General features: G+C 37.9%; 1 protein-coding gene across 1 annotated transcript in view; it reads right to left on the reverse strand.

Moving 5' to 3' along the window:
- LOC306870653 (rho-related BTB domain-containing protein 2-like) overlaps nucleotides 1-13,704 on the reverse strand; it is a 46,275-nt gene extending 32,571 nt beyond the window's left edge. Inside the window, exons 1-2 of the mRNA XM_079418047.1 lie at nucleotides 13,570-13,704; nucleotides 13,392-13,479 (exon numbers count right to left, since the gene is read on the reverse strand). The gene's annotated coding sequence lies outside the window, so the exon portion shown is untranslated. The remainder of the gene's footprint in view (nucleotides 1-13,391; nucleotides 13,480-13,569) is intronic.
- Between the last annotated feature and the right edge of the window lie 528 nt (nucleotides 13,705-14,232).

The raw sequence follows: 14,232 nt of genomic DNA on the forward strand, positions 1-14,232 counted from the left end.
AACTCGCAACTATGAACATGTGGGCATTGTGGGATTTGTCTATGAAAGGGTTTAAATGGACTGATGTATTATGAGGGGAGGTTAGTGAAAGTGTCAGAGCCTGTAATTTGTAGTCAGGCTTCTTATACTGACATTATGACAGTGCAAAGCGAAGGAAATGGAGAGCAGAAACATAAATTAAACTGGGTGGATGAAGGGTGAGCCTGGGAAACATTATGAGGTGTCTCCTGCAGTGCTGAGCTGAGCTATGTTTGTTATTGTGGCTTGTGGATGTGAGCACAGGTCATGAGCACACACACATTTAGACATACTTAAGCATTAAATGTTTTTATTTGACCTTTTACATTCTCTTTTAAACAAACTTGCACATAATATTACTTGGCACTGCTTAATATGTTAACACGCATTCACTGTTCATGTAAGGTGGTGGCCCTTACAAACTGTGTTTACATGCTCACGCTGTATGTTCAGCTATCATAACAGGATGCGTAATGCTTTCTACTGCAAACATATTCAGCTTCAGACTAGGCAAAGTAGGTCAAACCTGTTATACAATGGGGAATCTTTTTAAGGAACATAAATGCAATGAAGTTGATCCGCAAAAAGGCATAAACAGGAAGTCACAGGATGGTACTAAGTCAGTACAGCGATACCAGTGGACAAACTGTCATCACGAGTGGGAACAGGGAAATGTATGCTGCACACTCACTCCTGTCATGGGTACTAATAGCTTGTGTTCAAGAAGGGGTAAGATTTAGCGCCATGGACACAAAGTCTCCAAAGAAGTATTTGAGTGCATAATGTGGAGAAAAACATGAGATTGACATTCTGAGAACAGGGGGAGGTTTCCTGGTATCAGTCCATAAACAGTGGCATGGTGAGAGGCTTGTGAGGTTGTGTGCAGAACATCTAAACAAATATAAGATTTATAAACACAACACAGATAAAATAAGAGAAAAGGGGAATGAGTGTAGAATGAATGGGGAAAAAAGAAAGAATGCTTAGATATATGGCCATTAATTAAAATTTGGCTATAAATTGTAAAAAAAAAAAAAAAAAATGGCACAATGTACTGCATTATGAAGGAATTTTCCATGTTTATTTTTTAAAGGTGTTTTAGCTGTATTTTGCATTTTTCGCTTCATTGCGTTGTGTATTATGGGTTAAAGGAAATGTCCTTTAAATGATTGGATAATGTCCTGGCAGAAAATTATGGTAACACTTTCATATAGGGACTAATTCTTACTATTAATTAGTTGCTTATTAATAAATAAGATATTGGCTGTTTATTAGTACTTATAAAGCACATATTCTGAATGACCATATTCTACATCCCTAATACTACCCAATATCTAAACTTAACAACTACCTTACTAACTATTAATAAGCAGCAAATTAGGAGTTAATTGAGGCAAAAGATGTCGTTAATGGTTTGTTAATAGCGAGAATTGGACCTTAAAATAAAGTGTGACCAAAATTGCTTTTTTTCCCAGTGCAATTATTATGAAATTGATCATTTTACATGAAGAGGGGAGTCACAGTTATATTGAAATTAGATTTTAATCTATAAAGAACCAAAGTGTAGCTATAAATTACTTAAATCAGAAATGATCAATCAAAATGAATTCAGTCAGGTTTAATGAGCAGAAAGTTTAAAAATAGGCTACATTTATTGGAGATTACAGGGGTATGATGGAGGTGGGCACAGAGGGGAGAATGTGAGACAGACTTTATCTCCCCAACACTAGGACAGGCCACACTGTTTTATCAACGTACAATTTCAAGCTCCCCAAGCATGTTAACACTGTGAGTTCAGACCAGCTGTCAGTGTACCACATGTGACCTGCTTACTGTTCTGATTTATTACACACTAGGTGTCAACTTCCATCCAAAGTATGTAAAAAGTGCATTCTCATACAGTGGTAACTTTTCTTTTAAACATGGGAGGACAAAATGTTAATAGCATTAAAGCAATATTTGCATGTATCATGAGCAGTTTGTGATATAGTAGCGAGTGTTTGTTAATCTGCAAAGCATCTATATAGTAATAATTAGTCTAAGCGCTGTGATGCCAATATTTGAGTGAGTGACTCAGTTATAGATTTTTTGAATATCGTCTTTATTTCAGAAACCTTGCAGTTGTCCACTACCCTAAAATATATTCCCACCTCCTCAAATATGTTATCATATATATTCACAATTATGCAAAAAAGTGCTGCTGGGGTGTAAAAAATTAATTAATCGGTGTTCTTTGGATGCGGGATTCTTTCGTATCATCAAAAAACTCGACACCCTGAGTTAGCCACAAGGCGTCGGTGCACAAATGTGTTGTTTTTAAATTCTAAAGCCATGTGAATAAAGGCTTTTACATTTTTTCACACTACTCGAGTGCTTTGATGTTATCATATATATCAGTCTTCCCACTGACATAAAGCAGGTGGTGTCGGGTCATCACACACAAACACACCTACAAACTAGAGCTGGGAAACTATATCGACTTCATTTGTACAATCTCGATATTTATTCTTAAAATGGTAAAACCTCTTCTACTAATAAAATTAATATTTTTACAAATTAGAAGGTTGCCTGTTTCAGAGTTTCTTGAATCACTTTCTGGCAGTTTAACTTCCCTGCTAATGAATCTCTGCATTGCTGAATCTCTGGTGCCAAATAAATCATATTTTAACTAAGTTGTGAATTCGAGTTTACAGCCTGTATTTAATATGATGCATTAAAATCACTGTGTACGCCAAAATAACAGCACAAAACAGCTATTGAGTCCACATGCAAAAAGGTAGTTAAATGGCAAACAAATGACTCTTATGAGCTAGTTGTTTTTAGTAAAGCAGAAACATAAAACGTGACTGGATCACAAGTGGACAACGTGTTGTCCGATTCCTGAAATGAATGGCTCTTATGAGCTGGTGCTTTTGGGTGAACCAAAAACATAAAACATGACTGTGTGGCCCGATTCACAACAAACTCGTCCTGATTCATAAACACACGACTCTCATAAAGCAATACTTTTTAGTGAATCATAAAGATACAGTGTGGCTCAATTAATTAACAAACAACTCTAATGAGCCAGTTCTTTTTTGTGAATCAAAAGACATACAGCTTGACCAGTATGTCTCAGTTCATTAACAAACAACTCTCATTAGCTGGTTCTTAATGAACAGTTTTAAAAGACAAGTCAGCACTTTGAAAAACTTCAAAATACTGTATAACATGTAGCACTATCACACAGAGAATTTCTTTCATATTTAAGCATTTTATCTGTAATGTACACTAAAAAAAATCACAATTTAATTGTGAAATCTGTATCGATACCAAGCCCTAGTACAAACACAAAGTGGAGGCCAGCACTCATATGATACACCCAACGGCAAAACCACCTCCCAAACACAACTCCTCCACCCAGCACTCTAGAGAATGCTGTGATGTTGTTGTTTGCTTGATGGCAACTACACTACTCCTACTGCCTACAACAGGTTTGAAGAAATTATATATGAGAGTAAGATGGCTTTGAGGTAGCCGGCTTTCCTGCATTCTTCGGTGACATAAAGCAGCTTTGATGAAGATGGAGTGAGCTTAACCCTGCTCTAGACTTCACTCAAGCCCAGTCCCCAGCATTCATTAGGACAGGGTTATTAATAATACTTTCAAGCCACTGACAAACACTGCTGCAAATCTGCAATCGGATTTTTTTTTTTAGTGGACTATTTCACATCTAAGTTTAGATGATAAATCCTTTTACAGTCACTCTGAGCTACTACAGGCCTTATGTGCTTATCCCATAACATGTAAGACATTGTGAGTCAGATGTGATTTTCATAACTGCATCCTCGTGGTTCATATCTTTACTATTACCATAACATCTAATCTTTTAGAAGAATAGGAGACAGACATGCTGCCTCTCTTAGGCTGCCCCTCTGTTAAATGTGAACATCTTTAAGCAGAACCTGCTCAAATGAAGAGGCTAATCTCATTAAGCCTTTACTCAGCTGTTTAATCACAGGGCTACACCAGGGCCAAGCGCAGTACGGCTTAAGCTTCCTTCAAGAGAACTTTGGCTTGAATTAATTGAGTAAAATAATTTTGCACATACAGGTTTAAATTTGAGAATATAATGACAAAAAAATACACTTGCGCTGTAACACAAAAGATAATGAAAGGGATATCAAGTCCACTTTTCAGCAGATGTAGATCTTCCTTTTTTCCCTTAAGCCTTATAACATGTCAGTGACATCATTACCAGTTGATTATACACCCATGTTTAATTTCAAAGAACTATGTGATTAGCCTCAAGTCAAATGACTACCTCTCTGAAGTGACGTCCCTTTGAAGCTACAGTCTAAAAAGCTGCAGCCTGCAGTCATAAACAGACAAACCATTTTATTTGGTTTTTATCCACAGGGTTAAGGGAAAGACATTAAGATATATTTTTTGCAAATAATTAACTTATTTATTTGTTTAGCCATCATTCACTATTGTGATGTGTGGAATGAAATGACTCGGTGCTGTCTGACGTTTTGTTCTGTTGAAACACTCTTAACCAGTCAGATTTCTGGATGAGACTATGATTCTGAACCATTCCCAACCAAACGAAAGTCAGGTTACTTCTGGTATGGAACAAGGTCTCAGGACCCTCAGCTTTTAAACTGTGTCATTTTTGAAGAAATTCAAACAATAAATACCATTTTGTGGCTCTTCAATGTGTTGTGACTCGTGACAGATCACTGTATTGCCTCAGCTCAAACTCGTGAACCGATCGTCTTTTCATATTTACTTAAAGCATGAAATGAATATGAATAAACATCAGAAAGTCTTTTATTTCAACTACGGAGCACACCATTTTTCAAGTTTAAGTCCACTGAAGTTAGTCTACTCTCGATCCTGTCTGATTTGTGGTTAAGGCTAGAAGGGATACAACTGCGGCTACTGGGCATGTGCATTTACATATTTAACAAGCCAACAATATAACGTGAAACCTATGAAAATGGTTTTTAAAAAGCACATGGCACCATAGTTTCATCACTTTAGAGTGTCGCAGTGACTGTCTTTTTGCAGGACCTGTCACAGTTTAATGAGTGGGAAGATGACATGAGGTTAGCTTCATTGAAAACAGATGAGCGCTTATGTGCATAAACAGCTCCCAATTCACAGGATTTTGTCCACAGAATGATAAGAGCACACATTTTAACATATTATTTTATTATTTAACGCTCAGTATTTAACTTAAGCGCTGCAAGCCATACATATAGCTCTGGACAAGACACATTTCTGCTATGCAAAACAAGTACTTTAAAGGAATACCTTAGCTTATTGTCATTACTGTGGGAGCCAGCAATAGCACAGCTTAACCATCTGCACATTTTAATATTTACTTATTTTGAAAAAGCTTCAATTCCGTCGATCTTTTTTACCCCGTTTTAACATGTATTTCTATGGAGCCCGGCCGTGGCTGTCGGGCAAATGGCTGATAGCAGCGGCGGCACATAATATCCGCATTCTGATTGGTCAGATCACCTGTCAGTCAAGCTCTTTGAGAACGGTCAATTAATGACAGAATTTTCATTTTTGGGTGAACTATCCCTTTAACTGTCATCAGCATGGGCTATACCGGACTGAACCAGCTAGTTCAACCCGAAACCATCAACCAGCTTGGAATATTATGAAAACTTTGTCAGTGGGGTGCGGTTAAGAAACTGAAACAACAATAAAAAATTAAAACAGGTTTTGTTTGGCACATGATTTTTTTTCTAGTGCATGTTGATGTACATAAAATATGAACACACAAAAAGTAATTATGGGGCACACCTACTGGAAAGCATCTAGTTTGCATTAAGCAAATGGAAAACCAGTACAAAACATGGCATTTGAAAAATGTTGCAGGGTAAATGAGAATAGGCAGATTTGATCAACAAGTTAATTAAATATGTTAACATGCCAAAACAAACATCTCTGAAGCACCGCAGGTGAAATTAGAACCTGTCTGTACACCGCCGGGGCAATGAGGAAGTTCCACAGCACTGCTGTTATTCTGCTGGTAGCTGAACCTGAAAACAAACCACTAAAGGCCACTGCACCCTGAGTTCGAATTTTTAATCCGAACTTTTCGCACATTAAAAAATAAATACAACCTTATGTTGTGTCAATCACGTTTACACACTGCCTCTGAAACCTTCGACCGTCATGAAAAATCTGGATCAGGTTCGATAAAAAGAAAAAAGAAAAAACGCATACGAAAATTTCTGACTCAGTGTGCAAGGACCTTAAGTCTTAAAGGACATTCTGCTGCTGTGATTTTGTTTCATAGTCTCACATTTTTCTCTGTCACTCCTCATTTCCCTTTCTCTCTGTTTAGGGATGTTGTTGAGATAATTGGTAAATGTAACCGCCTTGGAATGTATTACCAAACTGTTTAAAACTGGGATGAGAGGAGTAAATGAATAAAATAATGAATAAATAAATAAAATTAGAGCCAGAAATAGAAAAAAATTGTAACCAAAAAGAGGAACTGATATGTACACAGAATATAATCAAAGACAAAAGCTCATAGAATATATACACAAACACATGCACACACAACAAATTGACTGTCTGGCACCCAGCTGAACACTTAAAACAGCATCTCCGAAAAGCACTGGAAAAATCTATATCGGTGTTATTTCGGTGCCTGTCACATTAGATTCTTATTGGCCAACAGTAACTAATCATGCCATCAAAATATAGCAAAACTGCATCCAGTTTTCATCCAATTTTATTCAGGCTTTTATTATTTTATAATAAGATGTTTACTGTAAAAATAAAGCACTATAATCAATTGTTAGCTCTAAAACAAGAAGCACTGTCATTGACAAATGCTAATGTACTGATCACATAATGATTGGGAGGGACTGTAGTAGAGTGGTACAGCAAGATCCCAGTACACACCCTGTCATGTGAATTTTAACAGACTCAACAATAAAACCTGCTCTTCTGACAGGACAAATTGGGGTAACAAAAGCGTACTTGCCAGGGGTCAATAAAGGACAGAGAATTTGTACAGAAGGTTTCTTGCAAATAATACTCAACATATATAACCAAAAATGTACTTGAGCGAAAGTAAAAAGTTAACATTTAACTGTACTTAACTTTTAAATATTAAGGTTTGCCTTTAGAAATTGACCCATGCAATCAATTGACAGAGGAGACTTTATCAGTAAAGTACCTGGATTCGACTTTTTAGTCTTTATTTTATTTTTTTATTTTTTTGTCATTTTTGGCACAGTTAATCCGGAATTGACAAAACCTGCAGACTCTGTATTTTTCAAGGTATAAATTAAATTACATTATTCCGAAATATAATTAAGAGTGCAATTGATGTGTCATTGAATTGCAAAAATAATGATTGTTTGACAGTAAACAGGTTTCCTGAACACACAGTACCTGCATATACAGTATACAGCAGCACTTTTTGGACACTATAGTCAAGTCAGACATGAAAATATCTATTGTTTTATCATTTAAAACTGACTCCTTTTTATGAAATGCAGTCTTGAAAAGTTTGTGCTGTTTTGTACTTCATACATTGTACGACATCATACATTTGTACATCTAGTATACAGAAAAGCTCCTATGAAAGCAATCTGTTATGTCTTGGTTGACGATACAGTGAGCTGCATTATGTGAGTCTTCTTGTCTTTTATGCTTCAGTTTCGAGTTGTGGGTGTTCTGCACAAAATGCCACACCAGCCACTCCTAGCGGTACAGGGTTTTCCTGATGACTCACTTTGTGTGTATGCTGACTACTACTGTATATGCTTTTTATGGGACCCCAAATCATGTTGGGTGTGCTATTTTGGAATGTGGTTTTCAGGCTTTGCCAGGTCAACAGGTCAGGTTGCATTTGTATATTTACTGTACAAAAAGCAAAAGATTTGAAAGTCATTTTAATTTTACTCTACACTGTGTGCATGTGTGTCTTCCACAAATCTGTAAATCAGAAACTGAATAGTGACCATAACCAAATGAGGTATTTCCGCTGTAAAATAAAGAATATCAAACAAGATGGCGATGGTAACTAGCTTTTACTGTTTAGCTCTCTCTCACACAAACATACATGCAGATACAGTGAATACAGTAAAATATACACAAGGCGTAGCATAGGCGTGCTAATAGGGCCTCTTAATTCTCATTTAATGAATCCCACATCTACTCAAGCAAGCCTTATAAAAATGTTTTTAAGTGAGTCTGAATTTGAATAGTCAAGGAAACATCATTTGCTGAAGCCACAGAGCCATGATCCAAAAGCAACTGATACATGACTTGATAAATGAGCTGCACTGACTGGATCAGACTGGTGCCGTACAGAATCTACGGAGGCATCTTAATTTGAAAAGAATTGTTTAAACTGTTTAAAACTGCCTGTTTGTTCCTTAACATGCAAGCAGTGACACACACACATACACACACACACACACATGCGTGCACAATTATCACACGCAATAGGCCTCATTTAAATATAGGAGCATCAAATCTATGCTCACATGTTGCTTTAGTGCAGTTACTCTTTGCAAAGCACCTGGATTACACCCAGAAGTTGCACACACAGAACAAGCAAATTACTACCCTCTTTACATCTCTGTAAATCAAAGCCAAAGGTCCTAAACCACATATAGGCCAAAGGCTGCGCTAAAATGATTATATTGATTATGCAAAACTAATGACGAGCTCTGCTGCTGACAGGGTTTTTAAATTTAATACATTTCTGGAAATAAAACACTGCCAATAGTAGTGATTGCAACAAGTACATGGACGTACTGTTGTGGAAGAGCAAAACATGTATGTGCTTCTGATTTCTTTCTTTTTTTTTAGGTACCCACTTCATGAAGAACTAAATGTGTGCACAATTTTTTCACTGATTCACAACCAATTTGATCAAAAGCACTGATTCGTTCAGGAACAAAACACTGCTACAATGTATTGTTCTAGATACTCCCTATGCCAGGATCTGCCACTGCATATATACTGTGTTACTTTTATTTTAACTGGTAGTTTTAAACTACTCTTCTCTCAAATGTTCATAGTGATATGGAAAAAGAAAATCAAAACATGACACATATACTTAACATCTGTCAACTGTTTTATCAGAGCAAACAAACCTGCAGTACATTAACCGCAACCTGAGAAATTTTATTCTTTTAAATTGTCTGTGATTGTATAGGGGGGAAAACTTTTAAAATTCAAAACAATACTTTCAGATGAAAAACTAAAATTCAAAACAATACTTTCAGATGAAAAACTAACTTCTAATCTAACTTCAGGAGTCAATGACTCCTGTAGTGGCAAGCAGTCTTGGGTGACTGAGTTCATGGTCCCTAAAAGTGTGTCAATAGTTGTGCAATGTGCAATCCTATCTGCAGCCTTCTTTGATCTTGAAGCAAACACACGTAAACAGACTGACAGAGGGTAGGAGAGGGAACCTGGACTAGGACAGGGAGTGACAGGGTGAGGAAAGGTGGGGGGTGGCAGCGTAGCTTATCACTGGACAATTTCAGCATAACACTTGCTTGTCCTCACGTCTCTCTGCACTGTCACTCATTTACTGCCTGTGTCTGTGTGCATGAAACATGTTCATACTACTAAAGCTTTTACAACCAAAGCAATGAGGTACAATTTTATCATTTTGTAATCATTTTTAATTACAAATAAACTTTATTAATATAATTATTAATTTACTGACTTGTTCATTTATTAACTGGCAAGTGTGAATCTCTTATTAGCAATACTTCCATGTAGGCTTCTGTATCACTCTATTTGCTCAGACAGGGCCAAGACTGAAACCATAAGTAAAAAAAAAAAAAAAAGATAGAAAAGGGGTGAGAAGGGGTATATGACTTTTAGCAAAGTTTCTCAATACCTAGTCTCAGCTTCAGGCTGCATGCCGCACACAGTCTTTTCACTGAGAGTCTAATTCATATAACTCACAAAAATTGCAAGCACTGCCTAAAATCACCTGTTCCAAATGACTGGCGCTACCCCTGATTTTTATCAGTTAAGTTTTACTTGAGGCACTTAATAATAAGTAAACCTAATGCATAAGCAGAATTGGATATTACATGGATATACTTGTTTTCTGATATTTGTCTGTGAAAGAATCAGTACTGGATGTAAGAAAAAAAAAAAAGTTTTTATTTAAATTCTAAACACTTCTTCTGCTATTGTCAGAGTATTTTTTGGTCAATCTGCTGCACCACTATTTAAATTCATTATTTTGACAATTTGTATTTCAGTGCTCTTGTCGATCAAACAGTAAAACATGATGCATGGGTTTGATTCCGGGGGATGCATGAATTAATTAAATATATATGAATGCAATGTAGCTTGCTTTGTATAAAAATATCTGCCAAATACATAAATAGACAACCCCACACATAAAAACAAAAACTTTGGCTGGTCACTGTACATGTCAGATGGTCTCTTTCTAACTAAGTGGGTAGTTATTCTCCAGAGTAAGGTAAAATAAGGACCAGAATTTTAAAGTCTTGCTATGTGATACTATTCAAAAATTTCACTTACTCTCTGCATTAATGACAAGTTCTGTCATGAAACTCTAGATGGCTCCGGATGATGGGTCATTAATGCAAATTGATGATATTCACAGTATTAAACTACTTGGCACAAGCTGATTGGTTCATGTTGCCTACACAGCCAATCAGCTTACTGCTTTACATTTAAATGGCTGGTTAGCATTCACTAAAGCATTCCGCAGCATGCTTTCAGAGTTCCTCTGAAACCCTCCACCTTCCCCAGCTCCACCTGTTTAGACCTGCTACATGTTATTTTATATGCTATTTGTGCAGCAGCAGTATGTCTTACATGCTCACAGTACTATATTGCCATATGCTTTGGCAGTTACAAGTTCCTGTACTTGCTTGCAGCAGCAGCAGCAATAATCTACAACAACAGCAATATGTAGACGACATAACCAACAGCAGCATAGCAGATTTAGTCTGCCAAGACCAAATACTGTAACATTGTCCTATCCATTACCATGCTATAGTTGTCATGATAGAACTAGTTTACAGCTTGTTTTTCTAAAATTCATCCTTTTCCTACCTCCCATACTGTCTTATAATCACTGTTATAAGACATACAAAAAGCTGTTTTGCTTTAACTCATTCTCACTCCCCTTTTCAAACCCTCTCTTTATCTTTTTGTATGCAGCAGCGCCTTCTTCAGCCGAGATCCTTTTCCCCACAACCCCTTGTGAGTCTTCCCAAGGATCTACTCTCTTCTTTCTCCTCCTGTTCCCTCTCCCAGTCTTTTCTCTCGCTATCGGCCTGCTGTCCTGGCCTCAACTTTCTTTGCACACGGACTCTCCACTTTCAAAAACAACTGCGAGAGCAGCCAAAAACACAGAGGGAGACAGAACACTGTACAATGATTGCATTACTCCAGCACAGACCGACATCATGTACTTTGAGGAAAAGATGCATGTTTGTTTTTCCCCCATGTTTGTTTATGCATGTGTGCAGAGGTCAGCTGCTGACAGGCGCCAAGAATGAGCAGCACTTGTCTACATGTGATATCATGCATGCATTTAGCATACAGAATTCTTCCCATGTGTTCCACGTGCATACTTCACTCATCCTGTCATGTGTTGTGGCACGTCCCTCTATCTGCACACTGGAATTTCGACCTCTCTATGTATTCCTACTGGAATCTGGATGGCACTTTGCCCCGGTAGAGAAAGTGGAATGTGGAACGCCCCCCTCCCCATCTTGTATCAGGCCATAGGGAGTCCACGACCAAGTTAAAGATGTTGCTCAATACACTGCCCCGGGTCTTATATAGCTCCCAGCTGTGTGGAGCCGGCCAGCTCTTTGGAGCTCGAGAGGTCTGGAATGTTTGGAGTGCAAGCATGCTGGAAATCTCAAGTCACCAACAACAATCTCTTGGAGATGGAGTAGAGAGAGAAAGAATAATAGAGAGAGAGAAAGAAAGACAGGGCGGTAGCATATTCCACAGTCTGTCTCACCCAAAAAACTGAGGTCTAAGTTCCATGACAGATAACAAATGGATGTAAAAGCATGCAATTGTGTTCCTTAACTTGCTTTAACTGCCAGTAATAATGTATTTACGGTTCTCATTGTTTGGCCAGGGTTCCACTGTCAAATTAACATAATCAGCCTTAAACCTATAGATACAAATCTGAGTTTAAACATTTGACATAGCAGGTTCCATTAACTCATAGATCATAGCATAAAAAGTCACTGATTAATCCACAAATCAAAGTGAAATAACCCAGAATTTTCTTTTGTAACTGGTATTATTATTGAACTGCAAATATACTTGGTGGGTGTTTCTCACAATAACTATATATATTAGCAATCACCGTGGCATTTATTCTTGCTACTCTGATTCATTACTAATACAATAGAGCAGTGAAGGTGTGGTGTGGATTATAACCAGACAGTCAGTGTTTACTCAGCGAATTCCTCAATTTACGTGGAGCAATGTGAAACCAATATGAATTCATTACAAAATGCTATGCACATCAATTATGAAGGGAAGGACTGAGATTACTGTAACTGTAAACGTGTATTACATGTTGCTGAAGCACAGGAGTTTTCAATAGCAGTGGCAGGAACTTTCAGCAAGACCCTTTTCTAACCCATGGACTCGGGATTAACAAAACTAAATGTTATTGTACAATAAATTTGATTAAATTATTTTAACTACAGTTGGTTGGAAAGGAAACAATTAGATATAGTTGGGCTGTCATAATGTCATGACCCACTGAACCCCTTGAGTATCTTAGGGATCCCTGGTTAAACATCCTGGGTGTAGTGGAATCCTGAACCCATATAATTTACACCAGTGATACACACATATTTGTTGTGTGTGTGCGTTTACAAGTCAAACACTGGCTGTATCTCAAAACCTACTGAGCTACCTATACATCGTGGGCATTATGTGTGCCTGCAATATTTTTGACAAGAATGTGCCTAGTGAATGTCATTGTTATGTTTGGAGGATTTTAATTCTTCTCATTAACTTAATTCTGTTCAATTTCTTTTGTGTTTTTGGAATTTCAGTTTTTTTCATTGAAGAACCACTGAAAGGGATTGAAAAAGTGCAATGAACAGTAGGTTATCACTCCAGTCACAGGGTGTCATTTTGGCACCACTTTGATTTCACTTAAATTTAAAGGCAACAATTAAACTGAATTTTAGTGCGATTTATAGCGATATTTCACAGCGAACTAAAGTGAAACTTAGTGTACCCGAAAACAAGGGATTGCGTTTTAAAAACCTGAGAAAAACTCTGCAAATCACACTCAGTACATAGAGCAAAACATTAAATATTACATCAAACTTAAAGTTTTTGTTAAAAATACATACCTTTGATTTCGCCTCGTGAATCTTTCGGGTTACGCGCGTCAGTAAAGTGCTCACTGCCTTCTACTTACAAAGCATACAGTTGTGTGTCCTGCTTCCATAAAGATAAAAGAAAAATGAGTTAGTCATCGAGCTGGGACAGCCCAAAATTCTTGGGAGGGACAGTAGCCTAGATACAGACCAACAGTTCTGAGATCGACGAGCTTCGGTTCTGAGTCTCTTCCAAACAGACCAGACGGAGTGTGCTCGCGTGGTGCTGATGCGAGTTTTCTGTCTCGCCCTTTTGAGTTTGTCACGCATTTGAAAAGAGACGGGCACAATTATCTCTCAGTTCCGCCACAACTCTGAAGGAATGCAGTTCGGGATATCCAGATAGCGACGTAACCACAAACCCCAAAAAATGACTAAACAAAGCAGGTCTCTCCGCTGGCTTGGGGGTCAAATGAATCGCGCGAATCAAAAAGTCGGTGTGAATCATGTGAGTCCATCAGCGTGATAACAGGGAATGCAACTTTTTATTATTCAATCCGCACAAACGTGTCCAAGTTGTCTACGGGCGGTCAAAAAACTACATGCCTTCGATTCCTTTGTCTACCCTAACCCATCCTCCCACCCTGTAACATGTGAACTGCCCCTGTCTGTCTGTCACAGTGGCGTGCTCAACGAATCGCGTCCAGTCGCCTTTTGCCCCTAACGCCCGACTCTGTCTCTCTCTGGCTGTTGTCATATGCTGTCCACTTGCTGTCCTGACGAACGCCAGCGCCTATTAACAGCGTGACGACCCTGACACTGACACTACAGCGCCACTCCCATCCATTCACAAAAGGGAGCGCGAGCGATTCAG

Source organism: Barbus barbus (genome assembly GCF_936440315.1).
Source record: "Barbus barbus genome assembly, chromosome: 6".
NCBI classification, from domain to species: domain Eukaryota; kingdom Metazoa; phylum Chordata; class Actinopteri; order Cypriniformes; family Cyprinidae; genus Barbus; species Barbus barbus.